This window comes from Ambystoma mexicanum, chromosome 2q, assembly GCF_040938575.1.
Source record: "Ambystoma mexicanum isolate Mex_15411 chromosome 2q, UKY_AmexF1_1, whole genome shotgun sequence".
NCBI classification, from domain to species: Eukaryota; Metazoa; Chordata; class Amphibia; order Caudata; family Ambystomatidae; genus Ambystoma; species Ambystoma mexicanum.
Genome location: NC_090924.1, coordinates 252,475,824 through 252,496,316, shown reverse-complemented (window position 1 = coordinate 252,496,316; position 20,493 = coordinate 252,475,824). Strand labels below are relative to the sequence as shown.

The window sequence follows — 20,493 nt, the reverse complement described above, 5'->3', positions numbered from 1 at the left end:
CGCAGGCTCACGTCCTCCCCAACGTTCGGGCAGTCAAGCCGGGGCACCAGGACCCTCACGAAGGGTGAAAGGAAAATTCTTGATCGGCCGTCTCCTCCACAACGTGCACAGCTGCTCCCCCCCACTCCAGAGGACTCAATACACGAGGGGGTCCCCCTGGGCAGGGTCCAGGCCCCGCAGTCGTCTGCCGAGAAAAGCCAAGTGGAGGGGCCTCTCCCTGAGCAGGAGCGGCGGGTCCTTAGAAGAAGCTTCTGTGAAGCAGGAGACCGAATAAAAATACCAAGTCACACAGCCGCTCTCCGTTAACCCCAACTTGGGTGTGAGGTTACTCAAAGTTTAAGTAAGTTAGATCATGTATCAAAAATAATGCACTTGTTCTAATGAAGAAGACTTTTGTTGTTTTTCAAAAATAATGATTTATCGAAGAAACAGTCTCAAAATAGAGAAGTCACTAATAGATTCTTAGTGAGGAAGGAATTGCCACAGCTTGTTAGTGAATCAGACTCAATATGCCAATGCATTTCGGAAAGCAATTTCCTTCATCAGGGCTAATCTGTTGAGGTACAGTTTGGTCAAATACACAATCCAATAATGTAAGCGTAACAGAGAAGAGACACATCAAGAATACAACACATCAATGTCATACATCGTAGAAACAAAGCGAAAACATACCATTCAGTTGGGGTTTTCAATAAAGGATGATATGTTGAAAAGAATGGGAACAAATAAATGAATGAAAAGTGAGTGAACAGTTCGTTGCTCTTTATGTTTACCTGTGTGGTGTGGAAGACTTCTTCATTAGAACAAGTGCATTATTTTTGATACATGATATAACTTACTTAAACTTTGAGTAACCTCACACCCAAGTTGGGCTTAACGGAGAACGGCTGTGTGACTTGGTATTTTTACTCGGTCTCCTGCTTCATACGTATTTCGAGTCAGGGTGTCTCCAGACTCATCACAGCCAGTTCCTGTACAATTTTATGAACAAGGCTTACCATTACAATTCTACATTATTTTATCCAACTGGATTTTTACTAAGTGGTGCCCACTCACTTTTTTCTCTTTTTTTCTCTTTGCTCTTTTTCTCCCCCTTAGAAGAAGCTCTACATGACCGTCACCTCACATGAACATCACCTGGCATAAACTAAGGCCAACTTTCCGATACAACATGCAAAACCAATCTATTACAATAATCCCTGCCGACCTAGCAGACACTCAAACTGCCCAACCCAAAATGGCGCCTGACGTATACAACGTCAACACGCGCCGTAACGGCTCCGCAAACGCCATTGCGACTGCTATACTGTTCAGCGCGGATCAAAATGGCAAGATGGACCTCAAGCGAAAGCTTGCGGCTATCACACCAGCTAATCTGCTCTATCCTGTTCTCACAAGGTAAGCAGAACTTTCCACAAATCAAGTTACATGTCACCCAGGGGGGAGATTAGCAAGACAGAAAGCATTCACTCTTTACAAACCATAAGCTTTTCTCAACCTATTTTAGGTTCTACAAACCTGAATTAAGCCAGGCAAGGCACGGAAGCAAAGTGAATGTAGAGCTTAATAAAATCGACTGGCCAAGTCTATTTACAAGCACTATCCAATTATGTTAAGTAAGTGTTCCCTTTTTTTAACATTATAATCATTTGCTATATATAACGTACTCATATCAAAGCAAACTGTGATATGTAAAAAACTATGGCAAATCAGTAAGCAATAATGTATTGGTACATTAAGGTTCAATTAGGTGTTCAGCCTCATTTATTTTGTGTGAAACCTTTTTACATGTCTTCAGCAGTATATTGTATGTCGAACAAAGCCTTAGACAAAACAATCACGGGCAGCAACTGAATTTCAAATTTCCTTTTCCAAACAGAAAAAGCAAATGCAAATTTTGATTCACCTGTGTCAACCCTCCTGAAGAACCAATAAACAGCTATTGGGGAAACATGTGTCGAAGGAAAACAAATGAATTGAGGAATAGAGACTCAAACAAATAGAAGAATATTTAATCCAAATGAACATTAGCAATGAGGAGAATCCCAACCAAATTAACCAAACAATACCCTAATGTGAAGTAATATTAAGGACCCAATGTGGGAAACCAAATGAACAGAATTAACTAAGCAACCTCTCAATGGGAAGCAAGATTAAGGACTTAATTTAACTGGACAACCGCTCATGTAATTATCCTTGTATGAAGCAATATAAAGGACCAACAATTAAATAATTTGAATTGTATCCAAAACACTACGAAATGCCATTAATGTGATGCAAACAATAAATAGTAATTAATAATACCTTGTCCATCTGTTGCGTTATACACATCGCTTCAAATCTGAAGGCGCAAAATAACAGGTCATTTATCTACGTTTCTATTATCATTTGGCAACCTCAATGAACTTATTACCTTGCAGCCACAGAGACTAGCTAGAGTTAATAGCAAGCTTACAATAGGAGCTTGCGTAAAAGATTGCAAGAAGGTTGTATCCCCCTAACATATGTGTTGATACAAGTGTCCACATGTTCAAGGAGGCCATGTCCTAGGACCATTCTGCCCCCATTATCTGTTTTTATTTAGGTCATCTTAAATGGTACTTGGGGCACTTTCCATATTAGGACCCCCCCCTCAGCGGAATACGATGAGCCAAACACCTGCCCCTTACATTTATTTGCCAATAGTGTCTGCTTTCCGAGTAATAGGTACGTCTTATGCAGCATTGCAATGTCTACCCTACTTCTTTTCAGGTACGCATAGACCCTATTCCGTTTGACATAAGCATTTAGGCCCCTTAAATTCCAGGTAAGTACCTTTATTGTTCCAGCCATAAACGTCCCATCAGTATGAAGAGGCTGTCTGCCCCTGCCTCCACGGGTTCTGCCCTTTTGCTGCTATTAGAGCGTCGACCTAGCCGTACACCTATTATCAGTGTGAAAAGACACACCCTCCCCACCTCCACATGCGTTACATTTTCGCTATTTGGCAATCCAGTTAAGTGTGATATGACACCCGGATAGACAAACCCCTAACCCCATTAACTTCCCCAACTCCCCAAACATTAAACAACTGCCCAGCGTCTTCTTCCATGCTCGGGAATGTCCGCTTTCCCACACCGACTTTTGGTGTTCATTCCCAAGGCATGTGCACAGCGGGTGGGCACATAAAACAAGGGCCTTCTAAAATAAAACTCGGGGGATGTGTCTTAACACTGCTGTAAATCATGTCTCTCTGCCTAGTGTGTGTTATTATCCAGTAGCGTCTCCCGCCATGTAGACATGCACTAGAATTCAGAGCTCTTGTCCAAAACCAAGTAATAAGCATCTAAGACAGGGGTTATGCATGCCCTGGGAGCCCGCTTGTCCTGGGATTCCCATGAGCGCTCTGCTGTTGCCCCAGGCACACTGATGGTTCGCTGCCTCCGGGGGCGGTTCTTCCAGCAAACACTATCGCTGATCAAGGCCTGCCCTGTTCTCGCCTCTCGTGATCCCCTGTCTCATCTCTCTCCTCAGGACGTATTTTCTCCATCCATGCTTGTTCCTCCTCTGGGAGTTCAATGAACCAGGCCCTGTTTTTATGTAGGACTTTCAATCGCGCTGGATAAATGAGCATATATTTTAGGCCTGCAGCCCTGAGACTGGCTCTGGCTGCCGTGAATTGCACCCGGCTTTTCTGCACATGGAATGTATAGTTGGGGTAAACCGCCAGATCAGCTGAGGCTCTCCACAATACCCGTCCTTGTCTGGAGTAGGCCATTATCTTCTCCCTGTCTTTGTAATTCAGGACTTTTGCAATTATTGGTCTGGGAGGCGCCCCGGGAGGTGGACGTCTAGTTAGTGCTCCATGCGCCCTCTCGATTGTAAAACCTTGTGTAAGGTTGCTGGGCCCAATTTCCTGGAGTAACATATTTTCTATATATGTGGTGGGGTCCATGCCTTCTGCACCCTCTGGCAGCCCCACGATATGGATATTTTTTCTCTGGGCCCTGCCTTCTGCCTCCTCTACTCGGTTTCCCAAGAGGCTGGCCTTCTGTTGCAAAATGTGGATATTGGAATGCATCTCCTGGCGCTCGTCTGTTTTCTTCTTCACCTGAGCCTCGAGTGTAGAGGTGCGCTATGCAAGGCCATGGACATCTTGGCGCAGTAGAACCACATCCATCTGCACTGCTTCGATCTACGTCTCTAATGAGGTTTTACGGTCCGCAATAGCCTGCATGACTTGGTTATGCAGTTCCATAGTGTCTCCAATGGTCGCCTGTGAGGGCTCCGGGTTCCCTTTCGGGTCCTGTTGAACTACTTTAGCATAATTGTCCATAGACGATTGTCTAGCCTTCATCTTGGCAGATTTGGGAGGCATTGTTCAGCGGAGCTATGTGGTGCTGGTCCGCAAATATTTGTGCCCAGTGTACAGCTGGAGGTGTTTGGGGCCCGATTTGGGGTGCTGTATCCGAATTCCACAGGTTGTGTGGACCACATGCAGACGTTTGTTATCCAGGATATTGATGCTACGCCAGTTGAATCTTTAAATGTGCCCCAACTGCTCCCTTCACCGTCGCTACCTTGGCCCTCTTCCACAGCCTGCAGCTATCTTCTCTCTGGTGTCTTCACATTGCGATACCCTGCAGGTACTGCAGCCCCCTATCTGCGAGGCCACTAGGTTCTGCCTGCCCTGCACTATCTGTTGCCTTCCTCTCCTGTTGACGTTAATTATATAGAATTGGCAGCCTCTGCTGGCTCTCTTTAATAGGCGGGGCACTGCCGTCTCTCTAGAGTTTCAGTGGAAGAGCAGTACCTCCTCCGATCAAGACCGCCCATCCCAGGTTCGCTTGGGTGAGCCTCTGCCTATACGGTCTCACTGCCGCCAGTCTGCCGGTTGGTGGAAATCACATATCACCATCGCCCTCTGGCTAGCTCGCGCCGCCCTTACAGGCTATGCTCCGGGTTGTGTGTGTCAGCTTCGTCCCTCCAACAGCCAACCCGATCACTGCTGTGCGCACCTCCGTGTGCATTCCCGAAATCCCTCGTGATAGCACCAGTTACTTCCAGCCACCGTGAGTGCTTCTCGGTGCGGCCGCTCACCTCTGCTCCACTACTCTTCACTTCTCCCGTGGTGCTTTGCCGTTCACCTTGCTTCCAGTGACCATTCCGCAGTTAGTCCTTTCCCCAGGTCCGTGTCACCATTTTGAATTCGGGCTTTGTTGTCAGCTCAATTTTCTCGATGCTGCTGCCAGCGCTTATACGAGGCGCCTGTCCACCCTCCTGACACCGCATTTCCAGGTACCTTATCTCTGTATTCGCCTAGTTTCGGACCGAATGTGTGCTGCAAATCATGCCGTATTAACGGATTTTGAAGGATCCCACGGGAGCTAGCCCTGAAGACGTCCTTCATGGCAGCTAGCCGCGGCCCCTTCCAAGGGGTTTGAATGCTTATGAAAAGAGAAATAGGGTATATTCGTATCTCAAGAGATGTAAAGTAGACATTGCCATGTTGCAAGAAAAACACCTCACGGCTGAAAATCAAACATTATTAGCAGGGAAATGGAGGGGGCAAGTATTTGGTTCCCCATATTCCACTATGCCTGTGGGGTCTTGAAATGGATAGCGCCCACGGTACCCATCAAGGTTACTCCCATTGAAATGGACAATGAGGGCAGAATGGTGCTGGTGCAAGGTCTCCTTGAACAAGTAGATACATGTCTGGTCAACACGTATGCCCCTAACGACAGCGCTGGCAAGTTATTTCTGAATCTATACCCCTAGTTAGGCCGCTATAGGGTTAGTAACATGATATGGGGACGCGACTTTAATTGCACACTAAACCCAATCCTGGATACATCACTAAACTTGCTCCGCCTGCCAGGACATCACAGACGCTCCTGGATTCTTTCGCTTTGGAAGATACCTGGAGAGCTCTCCACCCAGACAACAGACACTATTCACACTTTTCAGCGCCACACGCAATACACACAGTGATAGATGATTTTTTGGTGGGGCGCGAACTGACACATCACATCATGCATGCCTAGTACAAAAGTAGGGTCTTATCATATCGCCCCCCGCTTAGCCTACAATGGCAATATGTGCCTCGCATGGCCCCGATGCCCACGTGGAGGCTTATAAGTGAATCGCTGAGAGAGCCCCCATTTCGCGATTGCATTAAAGACAGCATCACTGGGGGCACTCGAGAGCCCGAGCAAGATGGCTGCAGGACCGTGAAGCTCCGTGCGGGCCCGCCGTCACATCCAGAGATAACCCCCATGGGCTGCCAGTGCGCGCAGTAAAATGCACTCAGACGACTCAAGAACATGCTGACTAGAGGCATGTAAAAGTTCGGGCAGATTAATGGTCACCACGACAGCTTCCGACGCCATCGATGAGTGAGGCCTCCAGCTCCTGCTTGAAGAACACAGAGACCAGCGCCGTGCGTCTTGGCAGCCCCGCGTTTGAAGGCGAGTGAGCCGCGACACCAGAGCTCCGGCCGGTCCTTTACAGGACAAAATCCTCTGCTGCGCGCCACATGGGGGCAGGGACTGCGGGGAGAGCCGTGAGAGCAGTGCTCCGCCCGACATGGCCCCTGCAGTCAGCGTGGCTTGCCGCAAGGCCACTACAGCGGCATATCATCAGCATCAGCCGGGATGGGGGCCGCCGGTGTGCGCGGACGTCAACCCAGAAAGACCCTTGAAGAGCAGGGGGCTTGCCACCGCACCAGTGCCACCTCTGTGGGGCCGACTGCCGCCACGAAACAACAACTGCGGCGAGGTGCCTACGGTTCCATCGGCGCCCCAGCTGGAGTGGGAGTCTGGGGAGTGCCGCAACTTCTCCCAGGCCATCCGGGCTGGGACTCGGGAGAACATCTTCTACTGCCGCCATAATCACCATCATCCTGACCCGGCTCCCCTCATATCAAGGACCGGAGACCACTCCTCACCCCGCACTGCCACCGGAGGGGTGCTACAGGGCACAACAGCAGAGGTCCCGGATTGCCACCGCCGGCTGGCTCTGGCGGACTCCCCCTCTCCCGACTGCCCACCCGCCCCATCCCAAGCAACCACAACAGATAGATCATCGGGCTTCCCAGGACCCAGCGGAGCACCCCGGCCCGCACCACCAATCACCACCGGCCTGCAGGAACCCTCCTGGAGAAAAGAGACCAGCGTCTAAGGTGAGGAGTCTATAGTACTATCTATGCCCCGGTCGAGGGGAAGATCAGGCGGGGCTCTGCTGTGCACCCCGGCCGCCCCGCCCAGTCATAGCCAAACCCAGCCCTGCTTGCCCCATCACCACCACACCGCAACCACCTCAACCCTTACGAGTCGTGCGGGGGGCGACGAGGGGAGTGTCACCCACACTCCCAAAATGGGTGGTCTCAGCCTGTGGTAACGACCTCCCCACACCCAGCTGCCTGCACGACCCTCACCCTGCAGCATTACGTGGCGTGACCCCGGCGGACCGGGATCCAGTCGAGTACACAGAACTGCCTTGCCAACGACTCTTAGGCCCAGAGAAGCACCACCTATGCCGGGGTCTCAAAGACAACTCACCAGCCCAACCAAGCCATGACAGCCCTCTCACCTCTCTCTCTGAAGCAAAGCAGGGGGCCACAGGACCAACACACACAGTTGCAGCACCAGACCTATCTCCTCAGCCGGCCATCAAAGCCACCCCCGCCCATCAACAGGAGGACCCCCCCTAAGGATTGCACTGCAACATGGTACAATCTGGGCCACCGACCATCGGTAAGCACCCAGTCTGACGCGATAAGCATATAATAAATTAACTATCCCGGGTGACCCCAGCCCCCCTCAACAGAACAAGAACGCAAGACCTGTGAGGCGCGTGAGTGGTCACCGGGACTAACCCCCTGCTCGACGCTCCCATGGTAGACGAGGACGAGAACAGGGGTGGAGGAAAATAAAGTGGCGTAGACGTCCGGATACAATATCATCCTGCAGATCTCCAACAAGGGGCAGATCTACAGGCCACCACAAACTACAGCCCAAACCTATGGTAGGAATACCAAGAGGCTCACTACAACACAAGGGGGAGTGCACTGGGCGGCCCCACCTGTAAAAAGACTCCCGAAATTAACCTGTCATAGATACACCGGAACCAGATAATTCGGGAAACGGAACCACACATAAAAACGGTGCTACTGCTGCCCCACGGGGTTCATCCCACCGTGGGGCAGCAGTAGCAGAGAGCCCGGAACAACCAACGAGACAGACATCACGGAGTGGGCTATGACAGAGGAGTCCACACTCGAAAAGCCTGCCCCCCCGATTGAGGCGATCACCACAACACGCACACAGAGGCGCTCCACTAGAAATAAGACAAGCATGGATGTCTCCGCCCAATTGCAAGCCATCCTCGTGGAAATGAAGCTCATCGGACAACGTACACAGGAGACCAACACTACGGTCCAAGATATAAAAAGAGACCTACAAGATGTTCAAGCGCGACTCACGATCCAGGCAGAAAGAACAACGGCAAGGAGCAGCGCATCAGCTCACTAGAGGACAACCTGGAATCGACATCCACCGAACTCGACGGAGTGATCAGGGAGGTCCAACGCTTGGGCGCCAAAATGGTGGACCAGGAAAATGGGTCCAGGCGGAATAACCTGCTGATAGTCTGCCTCCCCAAGAACGCTGAGGGACCTGATCTGGAGCCCTTTATTTACAATTTCATGCAGGACATTCTACGCATTGAGAACCCCAGAGAGCTGACGATTGAAAGAATTCATCGCGCTCCCGTCCCAAAACGGGCGACCGGTGAGCACCCACGACCCATAACACTCAGATTATTGAATTTCCAACACAAGATGGTGATACTCAAAGCATATCTATCGGTGGGCCAGGTGAACATTGAGAGGGTCCCCATCAGGCTCTTCAACGACTATTCGGCAGAGGTGTCACGCCGAGGAAGGGGTTCAGCCGCATATTTGAAGCCCTGAGGGGCCATGAACTGAGGCACTATCTAAAATTTCCAGCAATCTGGTGTGCCCAAATAGACCGCCAATGGCACACATATGACGATCCTGAAGTCGCTTGGCGATTCTTACAATGACAAAACCTAGTCTCTACAGACTTTCCATGTGAAGTGAACCTGAGGGCCCAATCCGCACAGGCTGCATCAACATCTAACCCTCGCCCACAGCGGAACAGAGACAGGTGGCAAAAAAAGGGACGCAGCTTGAAAGGTCCGCACCAGAGACGCAGAAATCCGGACACCTGAATCACTGAAAAAAATAGACAAATAAATAATTAAAAATAAAAACACCCAAGGATTAACACCAACGAGTATGGTCATGGCACCAGTAAACGCTTGAACAGGCGATCAAGTCTGAGTATATACACTCGAGAGTGAAGACAATACCAATCGCCCCAATCTCCCTAACGGCATCCCCGCGTAACTGGGAGGCCCCTGGGGGGGCTTCAGATGCACAATGGCGACACAAGTGATGGTGGGCCTGCCTGGCTGTAGCAGCCCTGCGTCAGACATCTTCCCCCCAAGAGTACAGCCCTTACAGACCCCTCAGCCCTATCACTGGCTAACAGCAGGGGTGGTGAGCACCATGGGGTCCGGCCCCCAAATCCACAGCAGGTGACACACGATACTACTCCCGGACCACGCAGGACCGCCACCCCGCAAAGCCGCCCACACCAAGCAGAGGGATATCCGTTACGTGTGGAAGAGGGGTCGGACCTATTGGCCCACCCTCACGGGCACCATGCATGGGCTTCACGCCCTAGTAATGGAGATGGTATACACATCTCCAATGTTCTACGAGGGACGTTTCCCTCAACTGTTGTTCGTTTGTTCATGTTTATTCATTTATATTGTGCACCAGACCCGGGGTATGAGGGCGCAGGAGCAGCAAGTATATTCTCAGCTTAGTTACAGTGCTGTACAATAATTACAGTGTATACATAGGTAGGTACATTTCAGATGGATACATTGATATACAGAGTACAGGTATACATATTTACAAATTTGCGAGTTGGTCAGTAGATGGTCAGAGGTATATAGTTAGTCGGTGAACATATTTACATGGATAGAGAGGCGAGGTCACTTACTGGTCCTTATTCTTTAACCATTGTAAGTAGCTACGCCTAAAGTGGGGATAGGTTTGCGGTGTCCTGAGGAAGGGTGGTAGGGAGTTCCAGTGTTGGGCTGCTTTCACCTGGAAGCTGTTACCGCCCATTTTAGTTCGGTTGTATCTAGGAACTGTAAGAAGGTTGGTGTTTTTGCGGATTCGGTAGGCCTGTTGGGGGTGTATCTCTTTATTCTGTCGGCAAGGTAGCGAGGGGCTGCATTGTTGAGGCATTTGTGTGTTAAGGAGGCTACTTTGAGCAAAATTTTGTCGGTAGTGGTAAGCCAGTTGTGAGTTCGCCTGATACTGGAGATGTGTTCTCTCTTGGGGATGCTGAGCGCAGCTCTGATAGCATTATTTTGCAAAGTCTGGATTTTATTGGTAACCTGTTTGTTGGCTCCTACATAGAGGGCGTTACAATAGTCCAATTTTGATAGTACAAGGGCTCTGGCTAGGGTAATGCAGTTCTGGGTGGAGAGGAAAGCTTTGGCTGCTCTTATAAGCTTACAAGTGTAAGCTGTGGAGGTGGCCATGGAGCTAATCTGTTTGTGGAAGGAGAGGGCGGAGTCTAGGTAGATTCCTAGGGTTTTCACTTCTTTGGCTACCTTGATGGGATTGCCGTCTATAGTGAAGCTGGTGTAGTTGTGGCCCAGTTTATTTAGATTGTGGGTCGATCCGAGGATGCAGAGTTCAGTCTTGTCATCATTCAGGCATAGACTGTGGGAGGCCATCAATGCCTGGATGATGAGGTATACCCTGTTCGCCAAGGTCAAATCCTTGTTGTGATCTCCCGTCAACAGGATGAGGATCTGGGTATCATCGGCATAATTAGTGTAGGTGATACCTAGACCATCCAGATCATCAAACAGGGGCTTCGTGAACACGTTATACAGTGTGGGGGAGACGCATGAACCTTGGGGGACCCCGCATGTGATGGGGATAGGGTCGGCCGACGCTGTGGTGGAAAAGCCACGCATCGATCTTTTGCTCAGGAACGACTCAATCCAGCCGATGGCTTCTTGGGAGAAGTGAGCAGCCGAGTCCAGGTGGTTGCATAAAATTTTGTGATCAACAAGATCAAATGCTGCTGAGACGTCTAGGAGGAGTAGAAGGGCAGTTTTCCCATTATCTCTCAGAGTGTCGATTTGGGCCTTAAGATCAATGAGAGCCGTTTCTGTCCCATGTTGGGGTTTAAAGCCTGATTGCCAGATTCCCAGGAGGTGGTTTTGTTCCAGATATTTTTGTATTTGTTGGTAGGCAGTCTTATCTAATATTTTGAGCAGGAAGGGGATGGTGGTGATGGGTCTGTAGTTAGTGGGTATAGATGGCTCTAGGGAGGGTTTTTTGAGTAGGGGGAGGACCCATGATTCTTTGAGATTGTTGGGGATAGTGCCTGATGAGAAAGAGGCATTGATGGGTTTGGTAATGAAGGGTGAAAGGTCTCTAGCCACGCCTTTGATGATTTGAGAGGGGCAAGGGTCGCCCTGGCAATTATATGGTTTAAGGCTGAGGATGATTTTTTCCACTTCTAATGTGGAGACTTTGGAGAAGCTGAAACCTGTGAGAGAATTGGATATGGGGTTCTGAGTTGTGGGGTGGGGGGGGCGGTGTTGGTGGAGTTAGTGGAGTTAGATAAGGATTCTTTCTTGTTGTTGATTTTGATTTGAAGGCCTGCGACTTTATTGGCCAGTGCGTTTTGGACACTAGTGCACCATTGTTTATCTTTCACGCATGTATCTGGGGCACGGACAGGAGTTTCCAGCTCTTTGATGATAGAGTTGTTGTTTACGGTTATAGTTTCACATGCCTCAGGTCCGGAGTATGGGCTTGGTCACAGTACATGTACACAGCATCGCTCAGACGCGACTTCCACATGGTGGAGCAACCTGCCCCCCCCCACCCCGGGATAGGGAGGGTCGACAAGCGCTCACCAGAATACTGCGATGCCTAGCTTCATAGCTTCACACTGATCACCCTGAATGTGCAAGGTCTGGGACACCCCATTAAGCGCAGCCGTGCCTTGAACCACCTCAGAGACCTTAACTGGGACATAATATATCTCCAAGAAACACAGTTCAATGATAGGGAATCAAAACAAAAACTGGAACGGAGATGGGTGGGGGTGGCAGCGCACGCCCCCTGCCGGGAGAAAAGGTGTGTATCCATTTTGATTCACAGACGAGTACCTTTCACACTCCAAAACTCATTCACGGATAGGGAAGGGAGGTGGGTCCTTATACAGGGTTTACTACACCAACACCCCATTACTCTCCTAAACCTCTACGCCCCTACGACAGACTCCTCAGCCTTCTTTACACATACCTTCGCTAAATGCACACCATATATGAGGCGCCTCACGCTGATAGGGGAGGACATGAATGTGACACTGGATCCTGCGCTAGACAGACGCTCCACAAGCCCATCCTCCACTAACCGACCAAAAAAATGTGCGGCTCTTACCTCCCTCATCGCAGACCTCGGGCTCGATGATGTATGGAGAACCAAACACGGCCTAAAAAGAGATTATAGATTTTATTCCTGCAGGCATCAGAGCTACTCAAGGCTAGACTATTGGCTAGCCCAGCGCACGACTCTACACGCCCTCAAAGAATGTTCCATCCTCCCCACCAGCCTTTCTGACCACGCACCCGTTAGACTAAAACTATCAATACCAGACGCCCCACACAATCCTCCTGCCTGGAGACTCAATCTGTGGGCCTTGGCGCAGTCCGACTTTATAGACCACATAAAGGGCGACATGGGCACGTTCTGGGACACCAATCTCGACTCCTCCTATACTACACATACCTGTTGAGACGCGTTTAAGGCCTTCCTGAGGGGCCAATGCATCTCCAGATGGGCATACAAGCTGAAACAGTGGCACGCCCTACCGAGATGCTGACACACCCTGCGAAAGCTAGAGAAACAGCATAAAGCGGGACCCCTTCAACATACCCTCACTCAGCTTCGGAAAATCAGTACAGAAATTAAAGAAATAGAGACGACCAGAGTCTGGACATCCTACTCCACGTGGTCCCAAAAATACTATTTAGAAAACGATAGACCCTTGCGTCTTATGGCACTCGCTTTGAAGCAAAGACAGGCGGCAACTGCCATCATGGCCATTAAAGATGGGGAGGGGAAGATAGAAGGGAAGGAGAGACGGCCATCAATCAGACATTTGTCGAATTTTTACGCGCACTTATACTCAGAACCAGAACCACTCCCTCCGAACTCAATGCAGGGCTTCCTACGGGCCACCCAACTGCCCAAAATCACACAGGCTCAGTATGGAGCGCCATTGGAGAGGCTGATGTTCGACGGGCAATACGAGCTCTGAACTCTGGCAAAGCCTCAGGCCCCGACGGGATTCCCATAGACCTATACAAGGCCACAATAGACGAAATAGCCCCAAGGCTCCTGGCAGTATTTATTGAGGCAACCGAGATCAATGATGACCGCCAACATAGTTATTTTTCATATAAAAGGTAGGCCCGCAGATGAATGCGGATCACATAGGCCCATATCTTTGATCAACTCCGACGCTGAGATCCTTGCGAAATGCTTGGCCCTGAAGCTGGAGACGGTATTACCAGGCCTGATATGGGAAAACCAAATGGAATTTATTCAGAAATGACACTCCGGGGACAATGTAGGCCGACTCCTGCAAGTCATCGTGGAGGATCTGGGGCAAGAGGACTTGATCCTCGCAATTGACGCAGAGAAGGCGTCCGACGAAGTTCGATGGGACTTTATGTTCCTCGCCCTTGCAGAATTTGGCCTCTCACCCTCACTGATTGCCCTGATATGCTTACTATACACTGAACCTGATGCAACATTGACTACCAATGGCCAGACATCAGCTTCCTTCGCCTTACACTCGGGTATGCGCCAAGGCTGCCCGCTATAGCCCCTCCTGTATGCCCTATCCAACGAGCCAGAGGCCGAAATACTACGGTCAGACCCCCAGTTGGGGGGATTGTGGAGAGGTAGGGAGGAACACTGGGTCTCCTAATACGCAGATGACCTTCTTATATACATTGGGGATACCCACACCTCCCTCCACAGAGTGAGGAGCATACTGCAACAATACGGCCCAATGGCAGGTTACCGGGTCAATTGGATCCAGTCCGAGATCATGCCACTTCGGCAGGACATTCCCTGGGACCCAGGAGGGGTAGCGCCCTTCAGATTACAAACTGGCCATATTAAATATCTAGGGGTCAACATCAGCGCCCATATCGGGGACCTTAGAGACCTTAATTACCTGCAAGCGGTGGCACAGATCTGCGCATATCTCACTAATTGAGATACATTACCGCTATCCATGACAGGCAGAATTAACGTGGTCAAAATGAACTCTATGCCCAAGCTTATTTACCTTGCGATGCTGTTACCATGTGCTCACAGCCGGAAGATGTACAAAACCATAGACGCTGCTATCTCGAGGTTCATAAGGCACAACAAAAAAGCATGCATCCTATTAGGGAGAATTCTCTGTGAAGGCTAATTTTCCAAACCTAGTGAGTCCCCCAGCAGCTTTGCTGGATTTTTGGGGTTTATTTTTTTTCTCCTGCTAAGAGTGAGACTCTTTTTCTCCCACTCTTAGACATGATTTGAGATATCCTATATTTCCTATGGGATTTTCCCATTCATTTTAAACGCACCACTTTTTGGTGCAATGTTAAAGATACCGCTGGGTTATTTATTTAATATTTATTCCCCGGTTGGGTCTTTTTGCCAGGACTCATTTTTAAAATGGCGTTTCTGTTCGCCTCTGTCACTCCAACCCAAGTCGAGCCCTTTGTTCCACTTTTTGGCGGGCTTCTCCACAGAAGCCTCCAAAAGTGGTGCCACTCTGTCTGGGTCTACAGGATGTGTGGGAGCCAACCCTTTTTGAACTCTTTGCAACAACTCTTTAAAAGTACTATTCAACTGTGTGTTCTTGGACACATTCCGCCTTGCTCTCTTCAAGAGTGGGCCTGGCCTAGGACTTTCTTGCTCCTCAGTAGATTCTGACTTGCTCTGGTTCTTCTAAAGTGTTGCTATTGTGTATGTTCCTAATTCTGCCTTTTTCCTTCCCTTTTTAATTAACTTATTGGAGTGCCATCTTAGGTTAAGCGCTCACCTCTGTCTGAAAATAAGTGGTGTTTTAACTAAGACTCGTTCAATAAGTAATCAGGGATGCATATATATTGATAGTGACTGTGTTTGAACTTGCTTGCCATATTAGTTAGTGTATTTTACAAAGTGTGTTTTTAAATAAATAATTATATACTTTTATACCCAAGCTCTGGTCAGTGTTTGCTTGTGCTACTGTATTTTGGTACCTATCTTGTATACTCCATATACTGTCTAACTCTTCTTGAGCGAAGTCTGGCTGCTCAGCCACAGCTACCAGGTAAATCTGGTGGTACAGACTGCTACCAATTGGGTTTACTGCCAACACCTGTAGTCTTAAGCCTTTTGCAGTGGTCCCTAAGGGAACTGCACAGGTTTCTGCCTAACACATCTGCACTGGGGTTCTCACTGCACCTAAACAAGATGGGGGCCTCGCCCTGGCGGAACTACTATATGGCAGCCCAAATATGTTGGGCCAAACGCTGGCTGAACCCGGAAGACGGCTCCAGCTGGAAGGCGATTGAGACAAGCACTATGCCCCCCCCCCCCCATCCCCTTTAGATACACTGGTACACCTCCAATGAAACTACCACGCTCGCTTAGATTACACCCAGTGATACACCCGACACTGGCCCAATGGCACAAACTTCGTAACCAGAAGGGAGTTGAGCTCAACGCAGCACCCGCATGGATGGCGGTAAAGGGCTAATTAGCTCTAGACCGTTTGCCTATAATTCATCCATCGCAGAGCACCCAGTGTGCATGGGTCAGAATTCTAGACCTATGCAAAGGCCCGAACCTACAGACATTCTCGGAAGCAGCAAATCTCCTAAACCTCATCGTGGGCCATTGGTTGTAGTACAGCACGATTTGTGCTGAGATAGCGCAGCATACTACGGACACCTCCAGACAGGCCCCCCCATCCCCTGTTAGCTAGAATTAGAGCATAGGGCAAATACCCACCCGCTGCGCAGTATTTTCTACTCTGTGGCCATTCCGAACAATGTCGGCAGAAACTCGGCCCTGGCCACAGCATGGACGCAAGACCTAGGCACGCCAATAGAGACCGGGGACATATACCAATTCTACGCAGTCATACCAGCAATGTCCCAGAATCTGAAACAGAGGGAAACACAAATTTAAAATAATCCAACGCATGTACTACACACCATCCAAAATGTATAGAATGGGGCTGACCCCTTCCCCACATTGCTGGCGCGGGTGTACGAAGCCGGGCACCATGGGCCACATAATATGTTCATGCCCTAGGATAACCCCTTATTAGAACATGATTCACAGGCTGATGAACACCTACTTCCCAGAAGCAACCATCACATTAACTCCGACAAACATGTTGTTCGGGGCGAACTGTAAGGAATGGCACACTGACACCTCCGCATGTAGAACCCTACACACGATCATATTCGCAGCGCGCAAACAACTAAAAGTGAACTGGAGGGGCGCAACACTGCCTACAAAAATGCAAACGATAGCCTTCATATCCAGGATATGCTTCTTGGAGCACAGCGCACAAAAAAGAACAAACCCAGCTAGAGCCGCTCGGACCCAAAAATACTGGGCCCTCTTTGACACCCCGCGGGAAGCGACCTCGTCCCCCCTGGGGGCAGCCGGGACCCCCCCCTGCATCCACTTGACTATCCTTTCATCCCCAGTACCTACCTAGACAAACCCCTCCATTGGTCGAACACCCTGACCCCTGCACATAACAACACTACGAATTACCTCATGCACAGACCCATCCAAGTCTGATGACCCCAGCCGTGGTTACGGATCCCGGTACCAGAGGCTATTAATACTATGCTTTTCTTTCTGTTCTGTTGGGTTTATCGGGTTTATTGGTTAAATTCGGGTTGGGGGTGAGGGGAACGAGCTAAGGGAAACTCGCTCCAGTTCGAAGGAATGGGGTGGCACCCCATTGGGGGCCTACTCACGACTTAATGGACAATAATGACCCATGATATGATGGTACACATTTAATGGTTTATATTTTTATATGATGTTATGTATGCTAAATATTGCCATAAAAAGATGTTACAAAAAAAAAAAAAAAAGACAGCATCACTGAATACGTTTCACATAATCTGGGCAGTGCACCCAGTGCTGTAACTTTCTGGGAGACACTGAAGGTGGTAGTCAGGGGGGCCGCCATAGTAGGGTCCAGCGGTGTCCAAGCAAGCATTAATATGGAATTTTTCTCTGCTGAGGAATTACCAGGTTACTCACCGTAGTGACCACCTTACTCCTAGTACATAGTCCCCTTTTCTCCATACTTATGGGACACCTCTCGGTCCTGTGGGACGGGACCGGAGCACTTTTGTAAAAAGCATCACATTTTTTTTCAAAAATGTGTCCCTCCTCTCTTTCCTCTGCGGGGCCCGGCACGCGGCCGTAACCCCGCCCACCTTGGCTCTGCCCCGCGCATCGCCCATCAGTCCTTTTCTATTGCAGGGTCCAAGACCCATTAGCAATAACAGAGGAACCTTATTAGAGGGGACGGCAGGCGGGCGTATGGAGGAAAGGGGACTATGGACTAGGAGTAAGGTGGTCACTATGGTGAGTAACCTGGTAATACGCCTACGTCCCGTCCCCTTTCCTCCATACTTATGGGAGATTGCCAAGCACTCCTTACAGGAACTATGGGTGGATGGAAATACCCCTTACTGAAACAGGTTCTTCAGCACAGCCTGGCCGAACTGAGCGTCAGCCCTAGAGCGCATATCGAGGCAGTAATGCTTACAGAAAGCAGATGGGGAGGCCCAAGTAGCCGCTCTAGCGATGGATTCCCAGGGAACATACTTCTGAAAAGCAACCGCAGCTGCCTTGCCTCGCACCTCATGTGCATGGATATCCTTAGGAGGTTTCAGCTTTTGGACGGTGAAAGATTCCGTGATACAGGCAGCAATCCATTTGGAAATGGATGCCTTAGACGCCGGCCTGCCCTGGGGTTTACCGAAGGTCACAAACAGTTAGGAAGAACCCCGAAGCTCGGCAGTCCTGTCCAGGTAGAATTTAAGAGCTCTTCGGACATCCAGGCAGTGTAGAACCCTTTCCGCCTCCGAGGCAGGGTTCCGAAAAAGACCGGAAGGGAAATCGACTTATTCAGATGGAATTCGGTCACTACCTTTGGTAGGAAAGCTGGGTTCGTCCGAAGGACTACCTTGTCCTTGTGAAAGACCAAGAAAGGATGCTCCACCGACAATGCCTGGAGCTCACTCACTCTCCTCGCGGACTTAACGGCTACCAGAAAGGAAACTTTCCAGGACACGTACTTGGGGTCAACCGTAGCCATTGGCTCAAAGGGTTTATGGCACAGCGCCGTCAGGACTACATTTAGGTCCCAAGGCGGGTGCAGACTACGAACCGGAGGGTAGAGTCGTGTCAAACCAGCAAAACGTCTCTTCACCACAGGGTTAGTTAACAGATAAGAACACCGGTCTGTAGAGAGGTAGGCGGAAATCGCAGAGAGATAAGTCCTGCAGGACAAGACATGAACCCCTGACGCTACGAGTGTAACGCTCACCTGATTCCCGCAGAGGCGCCGGTCTTGACTGGGTGAATACCGTATCTTCAAAGGTGATGTGTAACACACGGTTGGCTCTTTGGGCTGGACCTCTGTGCACTGTATGTCTGACTCGAAGAGTAAGATGTCTGCAGATAGAAAATATGGGATTAATGAACTGGGGTTTTTGGGTGCCTCTCTCCTCTTCCCTTTCTCTTCTCCTGTAGAACCCCAAAGGTTAACACCCTCACCTTAGGTAAGTGAACGCCAAGCTCTCCATCTGCCTCGGGGCAGGGTGCCGTAACCAGTTTCTTCACTGGATAAGGGTGCAGGCCTCTTGACCTCAGAGGACTGCTGTCCGTCGTTAACTGCACGAACGGTAAGTTCTGGGGACTTCAAATGTCTTAAAAGTCTTTTGTAATGATATCTCTTGTTTTGCAGGGTTCCGGCGATGGCGGATGGCGGGCTGATGAGAGTTGAGGATCGAACCCGCGTGAGGAATAGCAGCGCCTGGAAGCACGTAAGTAAGCGCTTGTAGCCTGCTTCACGATGCGCACTAACTGTCCCTTTTATCTTGCAGGTACAAGTTCGGAGCTTTAGAGAAGCTGAAGGGTGCTGGAATACCCACTGGATTCGGCGTGGGAAGGAGTAATGGCACGTGAGTAATAAAGTTGCCCAATGTCTTTAAACGCACCTTCTTTTGTCTTTCAGATGCGGGATGCAGCGCCGAAGGCCTCCGGAGCGTGCGAAGAGCTGGTAAGCTTTTGTCTTTCAGATGCCGGAATGCAGTGCGAAGACCTCCGGAGCATGCGAAGAGTAGGTAAGCCTTTGTCTTTCAGATGCCGGAATGCAGCGCGAGGCGTTGGTGACAGCCGATGGACCAGGTAAGAGATGCGCTGCCACTGAAGACCGTAGTGCTAACCTGTTCTTTCTTTGTCTTTACAGGTGCTGCTGAAGACTGGATTCCAGGATGGTAAGCCTTTGTTCCCTTAAGCCCAGGATCAGAAGCAGAAGACACGATGAGCGTTCTGCTGCAGAGAATGCAGAATAACGCAAAGCAAGATTCATCCATCGGGTGTGGTTTAAATAGCCTCCTGTAGCGCTTATGTGTCTCCTTCCACAGCCACGCCTAGGTAAGAAAAGAGTTCCTGCTTTCCAGAAGAGTTCCAGTGTTCTGAACCTAGGGAGTGGCTCCTGCCCCACCCAACAGGAAAAGTAGTCCCAAACAGAAGAGGATCAGGGGTTCAACTGGCAGGTAAGTAAGCAGCATGGCCTGCTGCAGATAAGTCCACCCAAGCATTATGAGCCCAGCGCTTCCAGCGCTGGGACTGGGCATCTTTATGAGCCTGGTGCCACTGGCGCCAGGACAGGGTCCAAAAGGTCCCAATTGGGACTGGCTGGCACTCGGAACCAGGGTTATGGGTCTGCTTCCAAGGGAGTCGGGCAAGTCCTGATCTTTTGGAAGCAGAGATCATGACAGCACCCCCCCTCAAGGCCCCTCCCAAACCGGGCTTCTCTGGGGGTTTGGGCTTGTTAGGAAATGTTCGATTAAATCTTTTGATTAGACGAGGCGCGTGGACATATTCTGCAGGTTCCCAGGATCTTTCTTGGGGACCGTAGCCTTTCCAGTCAATCAGGTAAAATAGTTTACATTTGGAGATCTTGGAATCCAGGATGCTTTTGACTTCAAACTCGGGTTCTCCATCAACTAGAATAGGTTTTGGAGATGTAGTTAGTCGGGTTTGAGGTTGCGCGGGTT

At 49.8% G+C, this 20,493-nt stretch overlaps 1 protein-coding gene across 1 annotated transcript in view; it reads right to left on the bottom strand.

Annotated features, from left to right (window-relative positions):
* The window catches only part of PRKAR1B (protein kinase cAMP-dependent type I regulatory subunit beta), a 2,827,796-nt gene that overhangs the window by 2,414,374 nt on the left and 392,929 nt on the right, over window positions 1-20,493 (bottom strand). The window lies entirely within an intron of this gene.